Below are 27,682 nucleotides of genomic sequence, written 5' to 3'. Positions count from 1 at the left end.
GACACATACGCCAATTGACGGCAATATGGAATTGTTGCATTGAGTTCACCTGAATCTTGGAAGGGCATCAACCTTTGCATCACAAATGATGGAAATCATATTGAAGATGTTATTTGTTAATATTCCAATTAAATAAAAATTTCATTCATTTCATTTCTTGAAAATATGCATTTTTGTATGTGTCCAGACTTTAGGAACACCCTGTATATTGTCAGTGGGTCTGCGGTGCTATAAGTACAACTCCTAGAACCTTATTCTTGTCATATTGCACCATCAGGCTAAGACACATGAAGAATTTTTTTTTTGGGGGGGGTACTTACATTTTTAAACATTAACCAATGAATCCAAAACCAAAGCTCTACTACCCTAAAGTGTCTGTAATGTGAGACAGATGAAAAACTATGCATCTCCTCCCCAAGGATGGCCTATCAATGGGCTAGAAATCAGGTAATAAATTTCTAGCCATGATACCCATGAAAAAGTTAAAAATACAGTATATGGTCCTGTCCCTTTCTAGCGATGGTGTTTTAAAAAAGAGGGAAAGCAGCTAAGAATTACACAATTCAAAGATCACCCATAAAGAATAATAACAACTAGCTGGCAAAGAATTGGAAATTGAGGGGATGCCCATCGACTGGGGAATGGCTGAACAAGCTGCGGTATAAGAATGTAATAGAATACTATTATGCTATAATGATGCTATGATGAGCAGGCAGATTTTAGAAAAACCTTGAAAGGCTTACAAGAACTGATACAGAACCAGGAGAACACTGTACACAGTTATCAGCAACATTATGCCATGATCAACTGTGAATGATTTGGCTCTTCTCAACAATACAATTATCCAAGATAATTCCAAAAGGTTCATGATGAAAAATGTTATCCACATCCAGAAAAGGAACTGATGGGAGTCTGCATGCAGGTTGAAGCATACTATTTTCACTTTATTTTTTTATGGTACTTTCCTTTTGGTCATACATCTATAACCTATATTAAATTGCTTACTTAGGAAGAAAATTTGGAACTCACAATTTTATTAAAAACGTAAAAATTGTCCGTTTGAAAAAAACCTAGCATTTACATAGCACCTTAAGGTTTGCAAAACATTGTACATATATTCCCTCCTTTGATCCACACAATAGCTCTGCTACAGATGAAGAAACTGAGGTAAAATAACTTGCCCAGAACCAGTCACACAGCTAGTAGGTGTAGGATTTGAGCAAAGGTCTAACTACACCATCAAACTTCTTCTAGGTATTAATGGAACTGTTGGTTAATCTCAACATATAGGAAATGTTTGATTTAGAAAAAAAGAGTGGGACTATTTATGTATTTAATTTCACCAGAGATGCCCTTTATTAGAAGGCATCTTCAGCAAACAATCTGAGAAGCCATTTGACCAGACCTGATCTAGTGCCTACAATGGTTGATCTCTCCAAACATGCAGGTATTTTTCATGATGCCAACATCAAGACTAACTTCCAAACAATATGGAACAAAACAGCGTATATAAAACAGCACAGTCAGCTACACAATCTGGTTGAGACAGCTCCCAATTATGTAGCACTAAAGGCCTGCAAATCATATAACTCACTATCTCGTTTGATCCCCATAGTAAACCTGTGTGGTATTTGGTCTACATTTTATACAGGCAGAAACAGAGGAATTCAGAGAGGTTAAGTGACTTTGCTTGGGGTCACACAGCTAGTGTTTGAGGCAAAATTTGAACCCAGGTCTTTGTTGACTCCTAGTCTAGTAATTTCATTCATTATGGACACTGCTTCTTACAGTATAACTTCAAATACACATATATATGTAAACTATACAAAAAGGGATACAGATGAAATATTTTTTAAACTTAACTCATCAATGCAATCCATGAAAACTGAAATAGTCTTAAACAATGGTTGTTTAAATGCCTGCACCTTAGGAGACAAGAGTCCAAAATGGAAAGGCAGTGCCATTTTTACTTAATAGGGTTGGTGGCCTGGTAAAGGGATTTGGACTTGGTACAAAATAAGTAGGAACATCAATGATGGTGGTTGTTTTTTATAATAACTTGATTCTTCTGCAGTGTCTCCTCTCTGAGTTGTACCTGATCTTACTGCTTTTTGCCTGTTTCTGTGCAATTAACTTTATTCTGAAAGGACAGGATGGACAGGATGAGTGGATAACCAAGCTTCCACAACAATGGTGGGAGGGGCAATGATTCATGTATTAAGAGTGAAGGATAATAGACATGCAGTGTAAATGCTGAATTGGTACAAAGACCTGAAAAGATGGGATTTTAGCATGTCTGGCCTTTTCTCTCCTCACATAATTTAACTTTTTGTGCTATCCCCAGGCCTGATTTATACCTCCACCTCACAAATTACCTCTCTTCTTTCAATTAGGAGCTCAAGCATAAATTTCTACATTTTCTTTCTTGATCTCTTCCCCTACTCCCAATTCTGGTCGTGACCTACCCCCAAGTACCTTGTATTTGTATTCTATGTTTATACTATTTATGCTTGTATACGTACTTGGTGTCTCCAATAAAGTGTAAATTCCTTGTGGATAGGGACTGTTTGATACTTTATATTTATTTCCAATGCTGAGCACAAGGCCTAGGAATATGACAAATAATAGGAAGACCTTTGCTTAATAAAGCAAAGTTTGTTGATTAACTGATTATTGCATAGATCCCCTTAGGCTGTAAGAGGCAAGAATCATTCAGAATGAGAAGAAAGTCACAATCCCTCCCTTGGAGGGAGTACTAACATTAATATGATCATGGAATGACCAAAGTACACTCAAAGTATACCTTTTGCCCAATGCACATGGAATTTATACCCTACTAAATGTCCCGAACCACAGCTTTGAAGAACACTCTAATTATTCTTCCTATTCTAAGAAACTACGAGGTATAAAATTGTTTAGAATTTTTAAAAGGGGCATTTCTGTAGATATGTAAAAAAACCTATAGGCTACATATGAACCTGTATCAGTCTTTATTTCATACCACTTGCTTTTAAAATGTGTATCAACATGACAAATGTGGAAATAAGTTTAATATGATTGCACAGTATAGCCTACATCAGATTGCTTGGCCTCTTGGAAGGAGGGAGGGGAAAAATTTGGAACTCAAAATCTTTCCAAAAATGACAGCTGAAAATTGTCTTTACATGTAAGTGGAAAAAATACTATTAAATATATATGTATGCATAATACATACTTCACACATTATTGTCAAAACTCTCCTGCCTTTGGAACTTTTTTTTTTTACTGTGCATTTTAAATAAATACACACACACACACACACACACACGTATATTACTGCTAGCCCTCTTCTTCCCCCTCCTAACTAACCTTCCCTCCTTTCCCCATCAAAAATCCTAGTCAAGGAGAATGAATCCACACATTGGACATGTTAAAAAATATGTCTTTCGGCACAGTAAGTCCATCACCTCTATTAGGAAGAAACAGGTTTTAATATAGGTCCTTCTAAAATTTGTTTCTTTACAATGCTATTTTCTTTGCAAAAATTTTCTCTTCACTCTGCTCACTAGCTCTGTATGAGTCCTACTACCTACGATTCATAGAAATAAGCTCATTCAACATTACTTACAGCTCAATAATATTCCATTACATTTAGATATCACAATTCATTTAACCATTTCACAGCCTCTAAGATTCAAGTTCTTTTCTTTGTTCCAGGATGAACACATTTAGAAATGAAAATGAAATGTTTAAAAAGTTTTTTTTAAACAAGTATATTATTACTTTTAAAACAAACCACCCTGCAAAGCTGCCTCCTGCTTACCAGCAAGGCATTGGTACACAATAGGTATGAAATAATTGATACATTTGGGTTTTTTACTGTACTTAATTTGTTATAAGGAGGTTAATTCTATGGTGGTGGTGGTGGTGGTACAAATCATGGAAAGAGATTTTTTTTATTTTTCAAAAAAAAAATGCAACCCATCAACCTAAAAATTGTTCAAAATAAGTATCAGAAAAATACAAACTAAAGTAAATCTGAGCTACTACTTCATATCTATCAAATGTGCAAAGGTGAGAAGATTTAATGTCTGAGGGACTGTGGAAAGCCAAACACTGTAACTCACTACGAGTAAAAATGTGAATTATTTTCCAGAATGGTTGAGCCAACCCGGAAATGTACAAAATAAGTCACTAACTTGTTTCTTCACTGTAGAGTTCCCACAACTAGGTTTATACCAAATAGATCAATGGCAGCAAGTGGTCTTTATGTACACAAAAAAAATGGAATTAAAAAAGCTGAAAACAGTGGCTAAACAAACTTGTAGTATGGGCAGATCTGCCTGCAGTGATGTACAGGGTGTTAAAGTCTGGACACATAGGCAAAAATGCATATTTTCAAGAGATGAAAAGAACGAAATTTTCACATTTTATTTAATTGGAATATTAACAAATAACATCTTCACTATGGTTTCCATCATTTGTGATGCAAAGGTTGATGTCCTTCCAAGATTTAGGTGAACTCGATGCAATATCTCCACATTGCCATCAATTTTAGCACATTCACCCTTTATGTGTTCAATCAAGTGTGTTGCATCTGTGATTTTCATTGAGTACACCTCCTTTAGCATACCCCAGAAAAAGAAGTCAAGGGGGCTAAGGTCTGTTAATATTCCAATTAAATAAAATGTTGTTGAAATTTTCATTCATTTCATTTCTTGAAAATATGCATTTTTTCCTGTGTCCGGACTTTAGGGATACCCTCTAGAGTGAAAAAAACCCAAACAAAAAAGTAGGGACAAAAGAATAGACAGACACCACAACTTTTTAAATAAAAAGAACACTAAAGGAAAGAAGAGGTCCTTCCCCAATCTCATGTTAAATAAAATAGAATGCTTCTTCTAAGGTGTATGAACTAATGAGGTAAGCTTCCTTTTATAAGAAGCCCTGAATCTTAACAAGGTGCAGATGATCACTCTATCTCAGAATTTTGATAGAAAAAAAGAAGAGTGAAAGAGAAGCATAGTCCGACATGCCCCTTAGATTTCAGGAAGAGATTTCAAAGTGGAAAAAATGGTAAATCCCGAATCCCCTGAATTTCATACAAGAGAACAAACACAAGAGGATTGGGAGGCTCAAGAATGAAATTCTGAAGACACTAAGTGAAACCATTCTGATGAAAAAAAAGGAAAAATCAGCTAAAAAGATGAATATTGATCACTAATTAACCAACCTACCATTTTAAAGACATGTTTAGAAAGTGGAAGAGTTATAAGAACTGATGTAGAATGAAGTAAGCAGTATTTTGAAAACCATACACACATTATGGCCTGAGTCATGTGTAATTATAATGACCAAGCTTGGCCCCAAAGATGACAAAATACACCAACTTCCTGTCTTTGCAGGGGGTGAGGGAGAATGTGCACACAATTAGGGTTGTGATGCATTGCATGCACTGTCAGATTTGTTCGATGCATTTATTAGCTTTGGAGAACTATTTTTTATTTCCTCATTTTAAAAGCTTTGTTTCAAATAGATTGCTTGCTGGGGAGTGAAGAGGTATTTAGAAATGAATGAAAACAACAAAACAACCTGATAATGAACACCCAAACTTGGCCCAGGTGATGAGCTGAAATAAATGTACTTCATTTTCCATTTTTCGAAGACGTGGGAGAACTATGTCAGGGGTAGGGGACCTGAAGCATCAAGGCTACATGTGGCCCTCTAGGTCTTCAAGTGTACCCCTCAGACTGTATCCAAACTTCACAGAACAAATCCCCTCAATAGTCAAAAGGCTGCACCCAAGGACCTAGAAGGCCACAAGTTCCCTACCCCTGTAATAAGATACTATATATCCTGCTAGATACAATAGATATGTTGTTTGGTTTTGTTGAACTTTTTCAGGTGTGGCTTTGGAAGGAGGAAATGAGGAAATTAAGGTGACATAAAAAGATACAGTAAAAAGAAATAGAAATTTGTTGTGTCAAACTATCCTCATTTTGTTTTCTGACGGTTTCATAACTGAAAAGGAGAATATTGTTGATATAGATTTGATGAAAGCTTTTCATTTTAAGTCTTGTGAAAAAGATTAAGAGATGTGGGTTAGGTGCTAGTATAGTTAAGTTGATGCGAACTTAGTTGAATGGCTGGAATAGTTATTGGTGACTACTTCAAATTGAGAGGATTCGCATAGTGGAATACCTGAGGGTTCTGTGGTGATCAACTAGTGTGATCTGGGATTAAAAATAAAAACACAAAATCCTTATCATAAAAATCTAATAAATGTAGTTTATTAATAGTAGCCAGTCCTATCCCTCAGCTCCTACTATCTAAAGGTCTCAGTTATTTGGTTCTGCTCCTAATAGGGATGACAGCACAAGTTCAAGAAAAGATCAGTTCTGAGCTAGAACTCTAGGCCAGGTCCAAGTCACCAGAGGGTTAAAGAAGGCAGTCTTTTATGTACACAAGTACAAAGATATTGGCCTCTTTCCAAGAAGCATGATTCTTAGATGAAGAAAATTTCCCACTTCTTATAACACTTACATGAAATTAAGCAGAAAGGTATGTGTGTATCAGATTATGAGAACTATTGCTGCCCCAAGAGCTTTCTCTCTCAAGCCATGGGACCTATTTAATTTGCAGATGACATCACACTAGATGACAAAGGTTGGATTAGGGTCAGGACTGACAAAAATGAACAGTTTAGTAAAAAATAAGGCTGACTGAGATTAAATTTAACAGGAATAACTGTAAAAGTTTACATTTGGGTTTCAAAAAAATCAATGTCACAGGACAAGATGGAAAAGGCTTTGCTAAACTGAGCAGTTCCTTGGGAAAGACATGGAGTTCTTATGTAAGAGAGGCTTATCTTTTATCATTCTTCTATCTTATTACTCCTAAATTTTTTCTTTGGCCTCACTCATCCCCTCCTAATTTCTCTACTACCCATTCTACCACTACATCCTCCCATCAAACCTCCCCTCCTCCCCTATTATCCTTAAACCCTCACTAGATCTTACCATTCTCTATTATCTTATAGCTCTCCCTCTTCAGTTGAAATTGCTGTATATCTGGTACCCCATCCCACTTTCTTACTTCCTCTGCAATCTCTTTTCTGATGTCATCACTCAATCCAAGCTACTCTTTCCAAAGTTACTACTGATCTCTACCAAAACTAATGGCCTTTCTCAGTCCTCATTCTTCTTTGATGCATTTATATCACGGACAACTCTCTGGGTTTTTGTGACTCTACTTCCTCTTTGTTCTTCTCACTTGTGCCTGTCTGCTCTTTCTCAATTTCCTTTGGTGGCTCTCCGTGCTATGCTATAAAAGTGCAAAGTTCTGGCCTGGGCTCTCTTCTCTGTTCTCCCCATAGCTTCTCACTCAATCTCACCAGTCCCTATGGGTTCAATGAATATTTCTCTGAAGATAATTTCCACGGCTATATAACCAGGCCTCAACTCTCTCCTGAGTGCTACTCCCATCATTAACATACTACCGAGTCAACTTAATGACATCTCAGACTCAGCCATGTTCAAAAGACAACTTATTACCTTTCTTCAAAATGACTCATCTCCCAAACTTCCTACTACTGTTGAAGATCCTACCATCCTTCTAGTTACCCAGGTTTGCAACCCTGGCGTAATCTTCAACTTTTCAAGCAAACCACATATACAATGAGATGTCACATGTTGCCTATCTCATCTCCACTCACATGCAGACTATCCTAGTTTAGGCATTCATCTCTTTCCTGAACTATTGCAATTAGTTTCCTAATTGGTCTAACTTTTTCCACTTCATCCTCCACAAAAATACAAAATCAGTATTCCCAAAGCACAATTCTGACCATGTAACTGCTCAGTTCAAAGAGCTCCAAATCTAAAATCCTCTGACATTGAAGGCCCTTGATAACCTGGATCCTACTGTTGCAGGTAAGTCACATTACTCTCCTTGGCAATACAGCCAGGTGGGCCTTCACACAATATTCTTTCACCTCCATGTCTTGGGACTTGTCTAGAATCACTCCTTCTTTGCCTTCTTTTCTACAAAGCTAAGCCATCTTCTACACGAGGCCTTTTCTAATTCCCCAACCTGCTTGTTTTCCTTCTCACAAAAAAAAAAATCCTTCTTTTGCATATGTCTATTGTCTTTTTTCATAAGAGTATGGTTCCATTTCTTTGTTCGAAGTAACTAGCACACAGTAGGTGCTTCAAAGTTTGTGGACTGGCAGAAGAATGAGAAGATACTATTTCTTGGATGCAAAATGTAATACTATTCAAGACGCCCAAAGTTTTGGATGCACTGAGAGTTTGAGTTTGAAGTGAGTGGGAGTGAATAAGAGTATCTATTACTACTGTTTCCTCAAAACAGGCTACAATGTAATAAGTTATACACAGCAAAATAACCATCCTAAATCCAGTTTTCATTTTCAAAGCAATTTTCACCACACATTCTCTTCTAGTTATATATCATGTAACTACAAGTCACATTCTCAGTTTGTAAAGGCTAAAAGGTTAAAAAAAATTGACATTTAGTTTTCTGATAATGAACTCAAGGAAAGCAGAATATGACATTATAAACAAAATAAAGCTATAATTATCCAAATTTGCCTGACTATATTAAGTTTTCATTAGTAAAAACAAACAAAAAAACAAAAACTTTCAAGCATCTCCTGTTTTCTGTCTCAAACAAAACTCTACTTGATTCGACCTTTTCAGTTAAAACTAAATTAATGGATAACAAGGACGGGTGCTGTATTTTTTCCAAGTTCCACTAATACAGTGACTTGTACACACTAGGTGTGGGAGCTAAATAAAGATTTGTCAGAAATATTAGAGTAGAATCCTGTTTGGAAATGAATTGAACTAGATGAACTCTGAGACTCTGTAAAATGTCTGTCAAATTAAATTATTTTTTGTTGTGGAATGTATCTGAGTTCAAACTACTACAACACTGATATACTACAGTATACAGTATACACTAGGTGAAGCATATAAAGTGCATAATAACTGATTTTTTTACCAGGTCCTAGATGATCTAGATTTTAAAATTATCTTGCAAATAAATACCTGATTAGAGATGCTTGTCTTATTAGCTATATCCTTACTTTACTTCACCCTATGAAAATAGCGTTCTTTTAAACTATGATTTCCAAAATATGAAATAAAATAATTTTGAAAAAACGTAAACTTTCTAGAAGTATTTTTAAAGACTGCTAAAAGAAAATGCATCTTTTGCCTTCAAAATTATATAAACAAGATTGAGAATTTTCTCTAGAAAAATGAATCTCTCGATTTGTGTGTTAGAACATATGAAATTATGTGACAGAGTGAAATTAAAATTATCTGATTCCCACACACAAACTGGAAAGGACTATAAAACTCATCAAAAATAACTTTACCAATGTCAGATTAGTGCTAAAGTTTTAATAAATGCTTGCCAACTAATGCAAAGTTTTAAGGAATGGGGGGGTGGGGAAGTGGGTAAAAAGAGACATATTAGATGGTCTCACTCAAGTGTTTGGAAAGCACAGTTAGAGAAAGGGAAAGTTTGGGAAATGCTAGGGAATCAACCTGGCACAGCTCACCCGAGGCACTGAAAACAATTTAGTAGAAGTCAGCTTAGTTTATCTAGAATTTTTTTTCTAGTCATGAGGTCCATACTCTAGAAAAGTGACAATGGAGATCCCTCACAAATGAGGATTTGCAGCTCATGAAATGACAATGTTAAAAGGGCAAGGGACTTTTAAGTGCAGTAGCTAGGAAACTACAAAAATGGCAAGTTACCCTTCACAGGGCTGGGTTTGAAAGCAAAGAAGCCCAGAGTGGATGAAATGGACTGTGAGAATGAAAACAAATCATCAATATCAAAAAGCATTTAAAATACCTACTATGTTACAAGCACTGTGCCAGGCACTGGGAATACAGAAGACAAAATGATTGTGGGATTAGAATTTTCAACCAGGGCATAGAATAGGCTTAGTGTGAGTGAGAAAATGTTAGGTGGTGAAGGCTAGGAGGGGTGCAGTCAGAGCCGAATCTCCAAGTTTGGGATTTTGAAAGTAGTACAAATTCAAGAGATGGTGAGCTCTTACGTGACCGTGCAAGTACCAAGAAGGTACCTGAAACAGCCATTGACCAATATCCCCAAAGACATTTTGAATAAAATGTTAAAATGTGAGCTGATGGGGATTCAAATGCAAGTATTCCAGGTGGATTCTTATGTTTTATATTTTTTGGAATAATACTTTTTTTTCCACCAATTTTATGTAAAAACAATTTTTAACAGTTTTTTAAAATTTTGAGTTCCTAAATCCTCTTCCTCCCTTCCCCCTCCCTGAGAGGGTAAACAATTTGACCCAGGTGATACATGTGCAATCATGCATACCATTTTACAACATGACATTGTGAAAACATAGACCAAACCCCCCCCCCAAAACAAAAACCTTGAAAAAAAAGTGAAAAATAGTATGCTTTGATCTGCACTGAGATTCTATTAGCTTTTTCTCTGGAAGGAGAGAGCATTTTTCATAAGTCTTTTGGAATTGTCTTGGATCACTGTACTGCTAAGAATAGCTAAGTCATTCATAGTGGATCACTGTACAATATTGCTGTTACTGTGTACGTAACCCATCCATTTAAAAGAGAACACGGATTTAGGAAATAAACTACTACATGCCCAAAGCTTTAGCAGACTTTTTTAGACCTCTCGGTAGAGGCGAGGGTGAGCGATTTAGCTATAGAGATCTCAGTTTAAGTGGAAGACTAAAATAACAGTAATAGTAACAATAAGAATAATAATAAATTAAACTGACATAGTTGAAGGACATCACTCATGCCTTCCTGCTAGGATTCTATAAGTATATGCTCACAAACACTACCTGAAGTGATTTTGTGAACATTTTGGTAATTCCTACCTTTGCATTCTAGTAAGTATATGTTTTATTATGATTATTCTTGTTTTTACTTCATAAAATGTTTTAAGAGTTTTAAAAAAGTGACAAAGTCTAAGCTTGGCCTTCTTTGCAGAGGTAAAGGGCTATGGGTGCAGAATGTTCTGTGAGGCTTGGACAATGTGCTGGTTATTTCATACTCAATTGCCTTGTTTTTCTTTTCTTTTAAATCATTTTTTTTAATTAAAGGGATAAGGGATAATTTGTTCATATCAATAAAATTCTAAAGCCTAAAAGTCTGTTTGTTTTTCTTGATATTAATTTCTTAAATTCTATGAATTTTAACTGTTCAACTTCTGCTACGCAGAATAGAAACAGACCTATGCAATTTACCTATGTAATTTCACTGGTATGATGAACTTTCTCTACTAATACAGGTCAGTACCTTCTCTGCAATTTTTAATCTTTAAGAGTTGCCTAACACTGAGGTCATACAATCAGTATATATAAACGCAGCTTTCTAAGCACTATATATACAACAGACTGCTTTTCTCCTAGTGTAAGCTGAGAATGAATATAAATTTGCCAGCCATTTTTACCATTTTGTAATGATGTTCTTAGTTGTCTATGTTTTAAAATCTAGATTCCTCTTCAGGTAACAACACTTTGATTCCTGTTTTTGAATTTGCAACTGCATATTCAAAATAGCTTCAATTTTAATGAAGTTTGTTTTTTGCATTAAGTGTGTTTCATATAAGAAAAAAATTTTTTGGAATGGAAGTGTCAGTTTTAGAATGGCCATCAAAATGAATACTTTAGGTAACAGGCCAAAGGCCAAGATGGGTAAAAAGGCCTTTAAATGAAAAAAGCTTAAAATAGCATAAATTGCTACATTAATAATTCAAACTTAGGAAAGTTTACTTATGACCAATTCATAACTCATAGCTACTCTCTTTGAACTTGCAACACTATAACTATTACTGTGCTAAATCTTGCCAACACTAACATTTCTAGGTGGAAAATACCAAGTCTAATTCAGAAAAATCGTTAAAATGTAGAGGTACTTTTTCCTTTTCTTTTACAAATTACCCACATCATAATTCTAATATCACCAATCAGACAGAGATTTTGAAGTAGCAATAATTCAGTACAACCAGAAAACAAAAAGCCTGTTATCTGAATGTGGGCATACACCTCCAGATTATTTCCTGAATCTTTTTCCAAACTGCATTTTACAAAAGTGCACTTTTTGATTAAAGATATCTTCGACCATGTGAACTCCTAACAGCTCCACACAGTGCCTTGTAAAATGAAATAAGTCTAAACTTCTGACTACACAAGTTGTCTAAAAATGTCAGGTTTTGTACCTTCTTTATTCAAGACCTGGATTTAGGCAACTATAGGATTATGGCACAAATTGTCACAGAAGGCAAGTCTGTGTTTCTACTCATCTCTTTATCTACTTCTAAAGAGGTGGCAACACAGTTCTTTGAGTACATAGATAGGAGAGAAAAAAGAAAACCCAAACACTCCAAAACAACTAGTTCAAGAAGTTTCAAGTTAAAAAAAAAAAACAAAAACCAAACCTAGTTATTAAAAAATGTTTAAGTTTTAATAACTTTAATTTTCCCCAAATCCAGGATATAATACATATATGAACCAAGTGTTCCTAAGCTCTTATTCAAAGACATTTTATAAAGAACATCATTCACCAACTGACAAATTGCAGAATAATTGAAAGTTAGCCCTAAAAAGGATCAAGATATCTTAAGTCCTAGAATTTTGATGATTTTCTCAAGGTCACAATAAACTAAGGCTTGAAGGATAAATAGGACTACAATCTAGGCATTACAAAAAAAAAAGATCCCTCAATGCTCCTTTCACAAAAATTATCAATCTAAGTGGTGCAGTGGGTAAAGTGTTGGGCCTGGAGTCAAGAAGACTCATCTTCCTGAGTCCAACTATGGCCTCAGACACTAGCTGTGTGGCTCTGTGTAAGTCACTTAACCGTATTTGCCTCAGTTTCCTCATCTGTAAAATGAGCTAGAGAAAAAAATGACAAACTACTCCGGTATCGTTGCTCTTTGCCAAGAAAATCCCAAATGGGGTCCTAAAAAGTTGAACATGAAAAATGACTAAATGACATATAAAGTCCACAGGATTTAGAGTATGAAGGGCTTAGGGATTGCCTCCTAGTTCAACTCACTTGTTTTACACACTTAAAAAGGAATATTCACTATAGTTATAGAAAAGGGTCTTTGACTGTAGACATAATTAGATGGCAACACATGCATCCAAATATGATTGTTAGTATGCACAAGTTGAAGCTAAAGTTGTCTAAAAAGAAATTAAGTCTGTACACTAGTAGTTCATGAAACTGCAGAAAGGACAAGAAGGTTGTAAGGCTTTCAATAAAGGTCAGCCTTGGAGAGTAAAGGATAACCAAGAGACAATCCAAGTATTGCACAGAAGGCTTCAAATTTTTTAAAAGGAATATTTCAACATGACTGGCAGATTCTTCATGAAGTTTTCGGAAAGATGAATCAACATCACAGAGGACGAGAGGCCATGAAACCACACCAGTGAGATAACTGATCTACTGCACTATTAAATACAACTAAGAATCTTGTTTGTAAATTAACTAGTCTTTCCTTACTTGAATGAAATCTTTTACATGTGCAAGAAATGTCTTCGAAAACAGGATGATTTTATTATTACATTGCTAGTGATGATACGTACATTTATAGGTTTTAAAATCTTTTATTTTTATATTATCTAGATTTCCCCAATATTTTCCTCCCTTTCCCTCTCCCAAAGAGCAATCTTTGATATCAAAGAATATAGCGTTCCATACCCAGATCCCTATTTCTGCGGGGGGGGGACGAAGAGGGGGACCAAGAGGCCAGATTTGGTCATGACAGTTTGACAAAATTGTTTGTTGTACTCTCCATTTAGATAGTTTTAGGCACTGTATATACCATTTTCCTGGTCCAATTTACTTTAACTCTGCATCAGTGCACAAGTCTTCTCATGCCAACAAATTTACATTATTTAACTTATTTAACAGTGTCTTCCATTCAGTAATCCTTTTATTCCTTCCCAATTGGTTGTCTCACTCCCACTTCTCTTTTAGCTGAGGACCTAACTTACTTTATCAAGAAAATGAATTTTTGCCACTCTTCTCTTTGCCCATTCTCCTCTCAAAAACCCTTGGAAAATCCTCTGTTCCATTCTCTGATAAATAGATGGCTGCCCCTTTAATTTGCACTGTCTCCTTATCTAGGGCCTACAAATATGTCCAAGTGTTGTGTACCCATCCATTTAAAAAAAAACCTAAGAACTTACCACTAACCTCAAGCTATCTTATAACCTTCGTCCCTTTCTGAGACAAAAATAGCTGCCACCACTTTCTCCTCTTACTCATTTCCTCACCTTTGTAATCTGCCTGAAACTGCTCTCAAATTTTATGGTATATATATTTTTTTAATCTTCATGTTTGTATACCTTTCTCTCTCCTCTTAGGGTGGTTGATGAAATTACTCTCTCCTGGCTTTCTTGCTATCTGACTATTCTTAATATCCTCTGCTGGCTTGTCATCAATGTCATTCCCTCTATTGTCATGTCCCCAAAGTTCAATCTTAGGCCCTTCTGCTGTCTCTCTACACTCTTTAGGTAACTATCAGCTCTCATGGGTTTAACTATCTCTAGGGAGATGAGTCACAGATCTATATATTCAGTCCTAGCCTACCTTCTCAGTCTCAAACCACCACGTCAAACTGGATGTTCTGGAGACATCTCATAATTCTACTCTTCTTCCCTGTTTCTGTTGAAGGTACTATCAATCTTCAACATTTATGTCCTCAACATTATTCTTTACTCCTTACTCTTTCAATGTCTTTGTACATCATCCTTGGAGAACACTCCCCTTCCTCTCTTCTGTCTCATAAAAGCCCTCCCCTTCCCAAAATGAAGCTCAAGCTTCCCTCTACACAAATGTAACCTTTCTTGATCTCCAACTGCTAGAAACCCTAACAAGTGGTTTGCCATGTGTATTATATTATTTCATACAGCTTGTATATATACACAGTATTGAAACATTATAACGTAGTGGTATAGAGTCAGTCCTAGCCATACTTGAAATGTCCTGGATACATGACCCTTGGCAAATCGCTAAACCTCAGTGCTCTAGGCTAGGCAACTATGAATGTTAAGCTGCAGGGTGCTAATCTGAATTGACAGTTTCCTCAGACCCAAGAATTCCCTATTATCCATGAAATCACAAGTCTAGGTCCAGTCCCTGTGTCCTACACTCATGTATGCACTTGTTCTTGACTGAATGATAACCTCCTGAACAGGAATTGTTATTACTTCTTGTATCTGTATAACCAGTGCCTAGCACAGAGCCTGAGACATTGTAGGTACATAATAAGTTCTTGCTGATTGATTCATCATACTCAAAAGTTTTTTACAGAATGGTAATATCCCTTATTCAGGACCCATAACTTGTTTAGCCATTCTCCAAACAATGGGTACCTTTATTTCCAGTTCTTTGCTGCAAGAAAAAATATTTTGGTATATACAGGGCCATGCTTTTTTTAATCACTGGAGAATATGCTTTGCAGTAAAATCTCAATTTACACATTTTTTTAATTATAAATTTGTAAATAACCTAATTTATGATCCCATGTGTAATTTTATTTTTATGTTTGAATATTTGTATTTGCTGTCATTAAGTTTGTAATAATTTACAAAAAGCAAATCACAAATTTCAGAGATGGAATCTGCCTTTAGAAATTGAGTCAACTTCCCTCTTTTAACAGGGCAAAGTTGCCCCAAGATCAGTAGGGTAGCAGGCTTGAACCTCCATAAAATAAACTGAAACTATTGTGACATCAATTTCTGGTTCTAAAGGAAACATAAACTATGGATCACCAAATCTTTCAATGTATAAATTATAAATTGGATATTGAATAAATTGTTGCTCAAATTCCTAAAATATTCTGATAAATGGCTTTTGCTGCTAATGCTGAAGACAAAAAGAGTTAACTAATTATGTCAAAAAAAATTCTACCCGTTACTAAATTTCTCTGGCATTATGTATCTAAGTTGAACAATATTTTGTGAATTTGCATACAACATATTAGATGGCAAGTTATTGTCATTAATACTTCCTCAGGCTTTGCCAGGACAATTTAGTATTAGCTTTTTTTCTCTTGACATAAGTACACACGTCATCTCTCCCTTAAGGGTAATCAAATAATTTCTATTAAAATTAGGATCAGTTTGTAATACTGTAATCTTCTTACAATACCTACATAGCTCACTGAGACACAATTCAAACATCTGGCCTATATATAGTAAGGTCTTTTCCAATGTTAAAGATCTATGACTTATTTAAAAGCTAAATAAGGAAGCCTGAAATTTTGAAAAAGTTAAATAATAAATTAAACGTATACAGAGTGTCCCAAAAAACCGTTTGGAAACAGATTGCTGAGAATACCTGAATGTGGGCATACACCTCCAGATTATTTCCTGAATCTTTTTCCAAACTGCATTTTACAAAAGTGCACTTTTTGATTAAAGATATATTCCATGGACAAAGAATGTTAGTCTTGGAATAGGGAAGTGATCAAAGAGGTACGTTAGGAAAATCTTTGGAATCTGTGTGAAGGCCAGATTGAAAACTAGTATAAAGGAGACTAATGAGGAGGCTAGTACAGAAGCAGTAAGGAAAAGGATTGAATTAGCATGATAGCATTGAAAGAAGGGGAAAGATAGATGCAAGAAATATTGAAGACATAGGATCTGTAGAATTTTGCAATTTGACTAACTGGGGGAAGGGGGATTGGGAAAGTCACATATGACTCAACGGTTACAAACCTAGGTGATAAGGTGGCAACTTCAGTAAGTATAGGGAAGTTGGCAGGGAGGAGCAAATGAGTTGTTTTAAACGTGCTCCAATTTAGGTGCTAGGAGGCAACCAAAAATATGAAAGGTGCTTAGGAGAGGTTGGGACTGCAGATATAGTTTTGATCATCCAATGAATAAAGCATCAAGCTTTCGAAGTAGGTGAGATCAGAGAGAATGGGGAAAACCAAAAACCATTCCCCAGTGGTCAAAAAGTATGAAAAGTTTTTTTAAGAATTAATGCAAATTATAAACAAGCATATAAAAATACTTCAAATCATTTAAGAGAAATGTCAAGTAAAACACTCAAACTGGCAAAGATGTTAAAAAACAGTAGGTTACATTGTTGGTAAAGTTGAAAATTGGTACCTTCTGGAAAATAAGAAGTTATGAAGTTTCCAAATGTAACAAAATATTCCTAGCAGCACTTTCTGGTAGCAGAGAAACACACAAAAAATCCTATACACAACATGTGGTACATGAATAATGGAATACTATTGTGTTGTAAGGTAAAGAAACATAAAATGAAGAGCAAAGAGAAAAGTCAAGTGATGCAGACTGAAGACAAAGCAGAACCAAAAGAATGAGACAGACGGAATAAAACACTAAATAGCAACTGAACTCATTGCAATTAGTATTCTTGGCTTTGAAGACGAAACACACATCCCTCCCTCCATGTAAAGACTGAAGGTTAAAATTTTGTGTACAAACATGATTACTTTTTCTTTCTTCTGAGGGAGAACATGTTGAAAAATGACAGCTCTTTTTTTTAAACAGAGTAGGGCTTCAGAAGAAATCTTAGGGAAATCCACACTTAAGAGGAAGCTCAGAGGAAGAAGGAAAACCATTCTAGAATACCAAATTCTGTCTATCATGGTTCTTTGAGACAAATACATTACATGAAATTTTATTATTATAAATTCATGCACATCACTTTCACGGCCCTTATATCTGCTAGTGACCAACATTAAGATTTCAAACAAATTTTTTTACTAATGCCTTAAGGATACTATTACCTATACATACCGAGGGAGATGTTTTACTTAAGTGATCTTATATTACTGAATAGTTGTTATTTTATGGGGAAGGAAATTAATTTAAAGCTAGCCAGTATGTTTTTAAAAATGCAACATTTGATTTCCTATTTTCTTTTATTAATTTTTTTTAGTTTGCAACACTCAGTTCCACAATTTTTTGAGTTCCAAGTTTTCTCCCCCTGCCTCTCCTCCCTCCACCCCAAGAGGGCATGTAATCTGATATAGGTTCTACATACACCTTCACATTAAACTTCTTTTCCCAATATTGATTTCCTGCTTTCCTATGGCACTAACATCACATACTATAGTCTATACTAGTGGCCCCCAATCTGCTTTGGTTATATGTACAAAGAATGTGATGAACCATACACTTTGGGAGAGGTGAGGAGGCAACTGGGGATAAGTGACTTGTCCAGAGTCAAGCAGTTAGTACCTGAGGGTAGATCTGAACCCAGGAAGATGAATCTTCCTGACTCCAGGCCCAGCACTCTAGCAACTGTGCCCCCATCTGCCCTGGCTTTGTGTCCCAGCTAAAATCCCACCTTCTACAAGAAGTTTTTTCCCAATCTCTTTTAATTCTAGTGCCTTCCCTCTGTGGATTAATTCTCATTTATCCTGTATATATCTATAGGAAGCTTGTTTTCTTACATAGTTGTATGTTTTATCTTCCATTAGTTGGGTCCTCCTAATTCCAGGGCTGGTGCTCTATCCACTGTGCCACCTAATAGCCCCCTGAACTATACACTTTTAAAAATAATTCTGAACTTAATATTAAATAAAATTAACATTTCCAGACACAAAGAACAGAAAAAGGTTGGTTATATACAAAACTTCAAATCTCTATTACATATATCATTCTTTTCCTCTTAAGTAAGTAGTAGATTTTCTGTGCCTTTTTAATTCTTCATTGACCTTGGGCAGTGGCGGAGAGTGGGTGGGTGAGTAGAGCATCTTCAGGGTGTGATGGGGGGGTGGGGTGGGGGATGAGGGTGTGGAGAGAACCTTAATACTACCTTCTCTGCCCTCCCCTTTAAAAAAACAAAACGAATACATCTAGTCCACAATGAATCTATATAGTGGACCTTTTTTTTTTTAAATGTATGTCTCTTTCTGCACCTTGAGTCCATCACCTCATGTCAGGAGATGGGTAACATGCTTTATCATTGGTCCACTAGAGACAAGGTACTGGAGTTTAAGTCTTTACAAGTTGTTTTTCTTAACTGTTGTACTTTTATAAATTGTTCTCCTGGTTCTGCTTACTCTACTCAGGAGCTGGCCATAGAAGTCCTGCTGTGTTTGTCTTTTCCGCATCATTTTTGTTGTTCAAGTCGTTTTTCAGTTGTAGCAGACTCTTCAGGACCCCACTTGGGGTTTTCTTGCCAAAGATACTGGCATGGTTTGCCATTTCCTTCTCCAGCTCATTTTACAAATGAGGAACTTGAGGCAAAGAGGGTTAAGTGACTTAGCTAGGATTACAAAGCTAGTAATTGTCTCTGAGTCCTGACTCCAGGCCCATCTTGTATCATTCTTACAGTGCACTAATAATCCATACTACATTCATATATCACAATTTGCTCTACCCTTCCAATTGATGGTCATCTCCTTGGTTTTCAGCTTGTGCTTGAAAAAAAAAATAACCACTGCGCTAAATATTCATTTTTCTCTTTATTTCATTCCTTAGGAACCTAGTAGGGGTATCACAGCGGTATCACTAGTGTATCACTATGTCAAAGGGTAAACAGGTAGGTTACTGAATTTGGAGTCATAGTTCCAAATTATTTCTTCAGAATCACATTTTCAAGGTCCAAAACTCAAATGAAAGTTTGGCACTTGGCAACAATGAAGTTTAAAAAAAAAAAGGCAGAAAAAAGCAGTAGTGAAATACACATTAGGATAGGTTCTATCCTAATGCTTTCTAAAGATTAAAAAAATAAAGACAAAAGATGCTACAGACTCATTCATAAAGGTTCTAGTGAGGTATTCATCTTTAAACTTTGGTCTTCAGTGTATATTAGTCCTTGCAAAGAGTGCATCTCAGTATAGTAATTAAAAACACCTGCTTCTAGAAAACATCTTCTTTTGTCCGCCCACCTTGGCAGTCAAGTGAAGCTTAAAACAACTGTTGTCTGTTACCTATATTCAAAATGGAAGGAAATGTTAAATTTTAGTTAGAGGTTAGTGGGGAAAAAAGATGAAAATCCCCCTCCCCCCAAGTTCATGAACAGCCAGAAAGCTATCCACAAACCCAGTTAAGAACACACACACAAACACATACACACACCCACTAATGAACCAAATCTATCAGCTAGATAGAACCTACCAATTCCTCCAAATCCTCATTTTTTTCCCTGTTCCTTCTGGGATTTGCTATTCTATTAAGAGTAATGATTTAAAAGTAAGGAAACTCATAATCAGAAACGGAAGCCATAGGCACTTTCAAAGAGATCCATATAGCTAATATGGAAATGTTTTCCAAGACCTCACATGTATAATGGGTAATATTGTTTACCATTCTCAATGAGGGTGGGGCCTGGAGGGAGGGAGAGAATTTGGAACTGAAAATTTTTTAAATGAATGCCAAAATAAAAAAAAATTTAAAATCAAAGATCTAAAAAGAGATGAAGGTTGGCGTTAAATGAAATACTTAACCAGGAAATAAGTAGCCTAGACAGAGGTGCTACCACTACTTCAATTAAACTGGGGTCTAGTAAATAAAAATAGCTGACATTTTAAGGTTTATAAATTATTCCATATATATCATAGCTCATTTGATCCTTAAAACAACCCTGTAAAGTAGGTATTATTATCATCCACATTTTACAAATTAGTTAACTGTGCCTCAGAAAGGTTAAGTGACTTGCCCAGGGTCATATAGGTAGGGTCTTCCTGACTTTCAAGCCCACAGTTTTATCCTGAAACATTCTGCCTCTTATTATAAATTCAAATTCACTAGCCCAACTAAGCACAGGTACCTTTTCCATAAGCCAAAATCTAATCAAAGACTGGCCAACCTGTTTTCTGTTATTAGAAGACAAACTTTAATTCACTCTATCACTCAAAATCTTTTACTTTGCAATATAAACCTCTACTTATAAATTTGTAAAAACAAAAAGAATTATCAAAGCCATTTAATTCCTGGAACTATTGGATAAGGGATTATGAGTTTGATGTAGTCTTACTGTAAAAGCCATTACACAATGAAATAATTGAGTATATGAAGAATTACAGGTTTTTTGCTAATGTCTATCCAAACTTTATTTTATTTTTATTATTTTCAATACTAGATTAAAGCTATAGATTTGTGAAAAACAAGATTTTAACTTGAGACACCTAGCTTTGTAAACCCTAGAATATGCAACAACGTAACATCAGATATGCTAAAATTATTTTAAAATCATTTTTAATAGCAGTATTGTTAAAAATCAATTACTTCCAACACAATTACAATCACTAAAACTTCAGTCAAAATGTGGTGTGGTGGAAAGAATCATTAGATTTGGAGTCAGAAAACTTGGGTTTCCGAGCCTGACTGATATTCACTACACCTGTGTGACCCTGGGCAGGCCTTTAACCACTTTGGCTTTCAGTTTCCTCAACCACAAAATGGAAAGGAAAAGATTGAATAATTTCTAGATCTACCAATTCTCCAAATATAAAACTAAACTACTTAAGAAGTAGGCTTCTTTCAGCCTCAGAGTAAAAAAAGTTCAAGCAGTCTTTTAATAACGCAAGACAAATGTAAACCGTTCACATACACAAATCAAAGAAGATGAGGAGGATTTAAAAATTCCTCCCACCTCCGTATTGCTAGATTGCTATCCAAATTAGTAAGGTTTGAGAAGCAACACACAATCTTATATTTAACACTGCAACTGTACAATGACAAGAATTACCTTGTTTCAAATTTGTCATCCTAAGACAAGCTGTGTACTAGACGTCACTTCAGATATACAAGTTACATGTTGCCTATTCCATAATATTGAAACAATAACAAAAACAGAGAGGTGACCTACAGCTTTAAAAAATATATAGCAATTTCATTAACTAGGAAATTAGGAGTGATTAGAGCTTTGGGAAATCTTGACTTTATTAGACTTCATTTAGAAAAAGACATTTCTAAGTAACTTGGACTAAACAGCCTTAAAACTGAAGAGGGGAAAAAAACACTGAATTTGACATTATCTAAGACAAAAAAACAGTGCCTGATACACATATGCTTAATAAATGCTTTCTCTATTAAAACGTCAACCTACATAGTATCTTATTTTCATATTACATTGTAAAAGTAAAGTACATTGTCTATTACCTAACAATTCACTAAAATAATAGCTAGGAGGAACTGCAGAAATTATCCAATCCAACCCCTTTAGTTACGGGATAAGAAAGACCCATAAAGGTTAAATGCTTTGTCTAAAGTCACACACCTCATGGAAACCTATTGCTGAGCATATAATTGAAGTAAAAAAAAGATTATGGTGGATGTTATAAAAACACAGAGATTGAGTAAGATTTTTGTTGGTATTTCCACAAAAGGTAGCGTATGAGTGCCATAAAGTGGTACAAAGAACTATCACAGACAAGATCACAGAGTTGGAAGAGACCTTAGAGACCTAGTCCATATCCCCACCCATTTAATGGAGAGGCTTAACCTACTCAAGATTCCATAAATAGTTAAGCAGCAGTGTTAGGATTAAAACTCCATTTTTTTGATTCCAAATCCAGTACTTTTCCCCCTATACAGTGCTGCTTGAGTATGATATAGACTGAGCAAAGTACTGAACTTGAGTCACGTGACCTTACTCTACCACTGTATGACCTTGGACCAAGTCATTTCACCTTTATGAGTTTAGTCCCTTCACCAATAGGGGACTTTCTCATATATAAAATGAGGGGGTTGAACTATTTCTTTAAAGTACCTATCAATTCTAGAGCTATGATTTTATATTAGTTAAAGGGAAGGGAAGACCATTTTCTTCAGGGGGTAGGGGATGGGATAGGCAAGGTTAAAGAAGGTTTAGAAGAACTTAAACTAGAGAAAGATATGTAAACATACCTGAAAAAATTACATCTATTGACTGACACAGATCCCACCATGAGCCAAGGTGTGGAAATGGAAGAGTATAATGTATGTACAGGGAGGGAATGGAATGTATGATGAGGTAGTAATCCAGTTTGATAGGAACACAAGTACAATTGAGGAAAAGCAGAAGATAATGCTGGGAAGAACTGCTAAAGCCCTTGAATGCCAGGTTAAAAAGTTTAGATTTGATTCTATAGACCCTTCTATAGTCTCAGATTTCAGAGCAGGGGGAGCAAAAGGTGAGCTATGAGACTTATCTTGTGATTATGTCAAGGACAGATTAGAACAGTAGTTCTTGTGTTATGGATCCCTTTGGTGGTGTGGTGAAGACTAAGACTAAGGACAAGATACCCTCTTGGAATCACATTTCTAGACACGCAGAATTACAAAGGAAATCAATTATATTGAAATAATTATCATGAATAAATATTTTTAAAGTTATCGATCTCAGGAATTCCTGGGCTAGAAAGAAAAGGACTAGAACCTGAGATATCAGGAATGGAAAAGAAAACTGTATAAGACACAGGGATTAACCGAAGAGTAGGTTATGGAGGAATCAAAAATGACTCCAAGGTTTTTAGAATAAACTGGTAAATTTACTTGACATCTCAGAAACTTACCAAATATATGGGAGCCCTGATATTCACATCAGAGTCAATGAATCCTTGTTACAGTGAAAGATATGATACATATTCTGGGATAACAGATTCACAATTGATGAATTATACACTGATGGCTTGTAACACAATCCACAATATAACCGAATCCATGGCAAAGTACTTTAAAACTAGATTTTACTATAGAGCTAATGTGTTAGGTTTAGCTTGTCTGCATCAATGGCCAAATAGACTGTATTTTTAACTATCTTCTTGTATAGAAATGACAAACAAAACTTTATTTCCTTCCATAGTTCCAAGTGTCAGCAATGAAGGAATTTGATAACAGTGATCATCAGCAACTGAGATCCAGCACAAGCGCTCATGGGAATAATTACTAATTCCTTACATACTTATTACAGCCAGATTTGTTGTCAATCTGGTTTAATTGTAGACGTTGGACCTATCAATTCATGTTAATCTGAAGTTTAATATATTTTTACTAGACCAAAATTGATGGAACACACAGTTGAAAGAGAAAAGCTTTTATTTTCATCTTCTATAAAAGATAATTTTGCAGCTATGAAAATTTAAAAGACTGAGGCAGTGTAGAAGCTGTTAAATGTTTTCTGGACTCTGCAATTTCCCTACCAGTTCGTTCATAATTCAAAAAGTAGTAAGCATTAATCTATGCATGATACTAGGTTAAACACTGTCCAAAAGTTAAATGAATGCTTTCAACTATTTCAAGCATTTACACTGCAAGAGATGACATTGACATGAACAAACAGGAAGGAATGATTTAAGTTTGTTAAAACAAAAGACATCTTTTAGGACAACGAATAAAAATAAATTATTGGATTGCGTTTTGTATCCAGGATGAAGTAGGGAGAATAATCTGTCCTACCATTAGCTTAGTACCTTAAAAAAAGGCTGTGAAGTTTTAAAATATCGAAGGTGGGGAAGACAGGGAAGAGGAATAAAATGTTCAGACAAGGAGGTAGAATTATTTTAATTAAATTTGTGAAGAATTTACCAAATGGTTACCAAATTACCCTAGAGAAAAATGAAGTTTCTCAAACAAATTGACAGATTCATTTCTAATCTACATGCCAACGGTACTAAGTAATGATACTGCTCCTTCGAAACTGTGCATTTAAGCTGAATGAAGCCTTCACAGTACTTTTACACCATGGATAGTAGTACAGGGAACTAATTAATTTAACTGAATTTCCAAATATACTAGAAGACCCAATGAACTTCCATCATGCTCCATTCCCCTTATTCTTCTTTGTCCTCTCAAATTGGCTTTATAGTGGATAGAAAATTTAAAAACCCATATCAGGTTGATAGCTAAGAACAGTGATTAAGTTTAATAAAATAAAAACAAAATCCAATTCTATGAAAAATAGTACAATTAAAAGGGATGGTTATACTTTCCTACTGATAGGGAAACCCAACCAACCTACTTGCTTTCCTTTGACCCTTCTCTCCCTAGAAGCAAGACTCCTCTTACAAGGACACCAAACATGAGTTTTAATAATATATCACTAGTGCAGATTGTAGCATCTTATCAGACAGTCTTTAGGAAGGCCACAAGCACAGTACAATGGAAAGAGTGCCGGCTTTAGAGTCGGAAGACCTGAGTCCCAATCCCAGCTTAGTTACCTACAACCTAAACAAGTTATGTTAAGTAATTCTATTAAAGATTTTAATGAGATAGTCTCTAAGGGTCTCTATTATCTCTAAATCTATTATCCTATGACCCTCCCTTCCCCCCCATACACACAATGACTTGGAAAAACTCCAAAGGAAAACTATCCATAATTCAAATTTAAGCCTATAAGTTTTGATTCTCTTAACATTCTCTTCTCATGACATATAATCATTTCCTAACTACCTACAACTCAACATAAAGATGGATAATGTATTAAGTGCATACAATGTGGCACGTACTGTCTAAACAAACAGGCTTTTAAATTTTTTTTTCTCTTAAAAAATACCTTTCTGGGGATGTTTTATGATAATTGTAGAAGGTATCAGTCTGCAAGAAAATAATTCAAAAATTTCCCATAAATTTCAGCAAAAAGTTCTATAAAGCATATTTTCTGGAACTAGAACTTAGACTTACTTTTAAAGCATATCATTCCTTGAATATGTACAGCCTACACCAGACTGCATGCCCTTTTGGGGAAGGGGTTGGGAAGGGAGGGGGAGAAAATTTGGAACTCAAAAAGCTTGTGGAACTGAATATTGCACACTAAAAATAAATAAATGAATTTTTTTTAAAAGCATGTCATATCTTTTGGATGTAAAAAAACATTTTATTTTTCTTTCAGCATTTTGGTCAATTTTATGATTTGTGAACTCAAACATTCCTTTTTGGAGGAAAGATTTATTTTAAAAAGTCCAATTAATAGAAGCTTGCACTTACATATCATTTTACAGTTTACAAGGCAAATTCTTAAAACACACACACACACCCCACAAAAAAAACTAAAACCCTGTGAGTAGGTGGTCCAGGTAGGATGCTGCAATTTACAGAAGCCTATCTCAGGGAGGCTGACTTCCCCCGAAACAACCTTCTAGAAGCGCCCCCCTCCAGGTGTTTGGATTCCAAGTCTGATTACTTGCTTTTTCATACTATCCCAGGAGAACCTGCCTCTTACTTATTTAGATAAGTAAACACTAGTGAAATTGACTAGTGAAAGTAGTGAAAGAAAAAAGTCTTTGCTATTCTTTGAGAACCATGTAACTTTGTTTACTGGAATTTAATTCTAGAGATATATTTACTAACAAGACACTAAGTCTAATGACCATGTCTTTGAATTCTGCAGCTATTAATGATGTAATTCTACATCATGTGATAGTATTTTGGTTTTCTTATAAGCATAGTTAAAAAGTATCACTTGAAAAGTAAACTGAAAAGTACCCACTTTTTAGAACAAGCTCATTGACACAAAATGGCATGAAATCATTTACTGGTGTTAAAAAAAAAGTACTGGATGAAATAGACTACTGACTATGTTAGATATGGTTTAATCAACATGCTGTCCACCCTAAGATACTGTTTTGGGCACAATGAGATTGATCACCTGGTCCTCCTGCACAGCCCCTGCTGCATACATTACTGCCATCAATACAGCACAGGCCAAATAACTAAGTAGATTAGTTCTTTAAAACCTGAAAAGGGTAGTCTCACTTAACATCCAATTCTCATCAACAAAGGTTGCTGCAAACCATTAAAGTCCCAGAAACAGAACTCAGAATACTTAAGTTTACTTCTTCCTTTTTATCGAACGAGTAACCATACAGCTTGTTCAGATTTTGCTTTTAGCCTGGTGTCACTAAAATTCAAATATCTTCATTTTATCTTTAAATAGTGACCTTCATAGTATGATTTTGAAAAAAAAAAAAGCACCGTTTTCAAAGTATTTTTCATTTTAAAAACTTTGCCATGTCAAAACCAAGCATGTCAAAAGGAAATTTGTATTTCTGTTGACTTAAACCCACAACCAAACTTCACACCAAAAGAAAATAGTATGATTCACATGTACAGAAAAAACAAAGTCACTTTTAAAAACAGGTTTGGCACAATGTTCCAAAGACAGCTTCTGAGACATGCCCAGCTACCACGTGTGACCAGATTAATATGGTTTCAAACACTTAAGGGTAGATTCAATTTGTGCCTCATATATTAACGAAAACGCTTTAAAGCTTTAAAAATCAAAGTAGGTAGGTTAAAAAAAAAGCAGCACCTTAAGTCAAAGCTGAAAGGTCTAGAAACTCAGTTCTGTATGTACTTTTTGGGGGAAACGTCCTTTCTGCATACATTTCACTGTAGATCTTCAATGTTATGGTTCAAATGTAACTCAAAAAGTGAGTTGAGTTTTCTGAACCATTCAATCCAGAATAACACACACATACATGGTGAGAAATTTGTATATATATTTCATATATATACATATTTCTCTCTCTGGAGCACGTTCCTAACCCTAACAACAAAAATGCTGCTGAAATCAAAACACAACAAATATTCTTTGGCAAAACCATTGAAGTTTTGCCCTAGGGATACTTTTCTCTTTACAACTTCTTGCTCCAGTGGCCTAATGGATAAGGCATGGGGAGATAAATGTTTTGCGTAAAGGAAAAGTAAGCTGTTACGGAACCCCTGGACAGCTTCCCTTTAAAA

At 35.4% G+C, this 27,682-nt stretch overlaps 1 protein-coding gene across 1 annotated transcript in view; it reads right to left on the bottom strand.

The window, feature by feature from the left end:
- USP7 (ubiquitin specific peptidase 7) overlaps nt 1–27,682 on the bottom strand; it is a 93,119-nt gene that overhangs the window by 64,482 nt on the left and 955 nt on the right. The window lies entirely within an intron of this gene.

This window comes from Trichosurus vulpecula, chromosome 9 (assembly GCF_011100635.1).
Source record: "Trichosurus vulpecula isolate mTriVul1 chromosome 9, mTriVul1.pri, whole genome shotgun sequence".
NCBI lineage: Eukaryota > Metazoa > Chordata > Mammalia > Diprotodontia > Phalangeridae > Trichosurus > Trichosurus vulpecula.
This window is presented reverse-complemented; position numbering and strand designations above follow the sequence as displayed.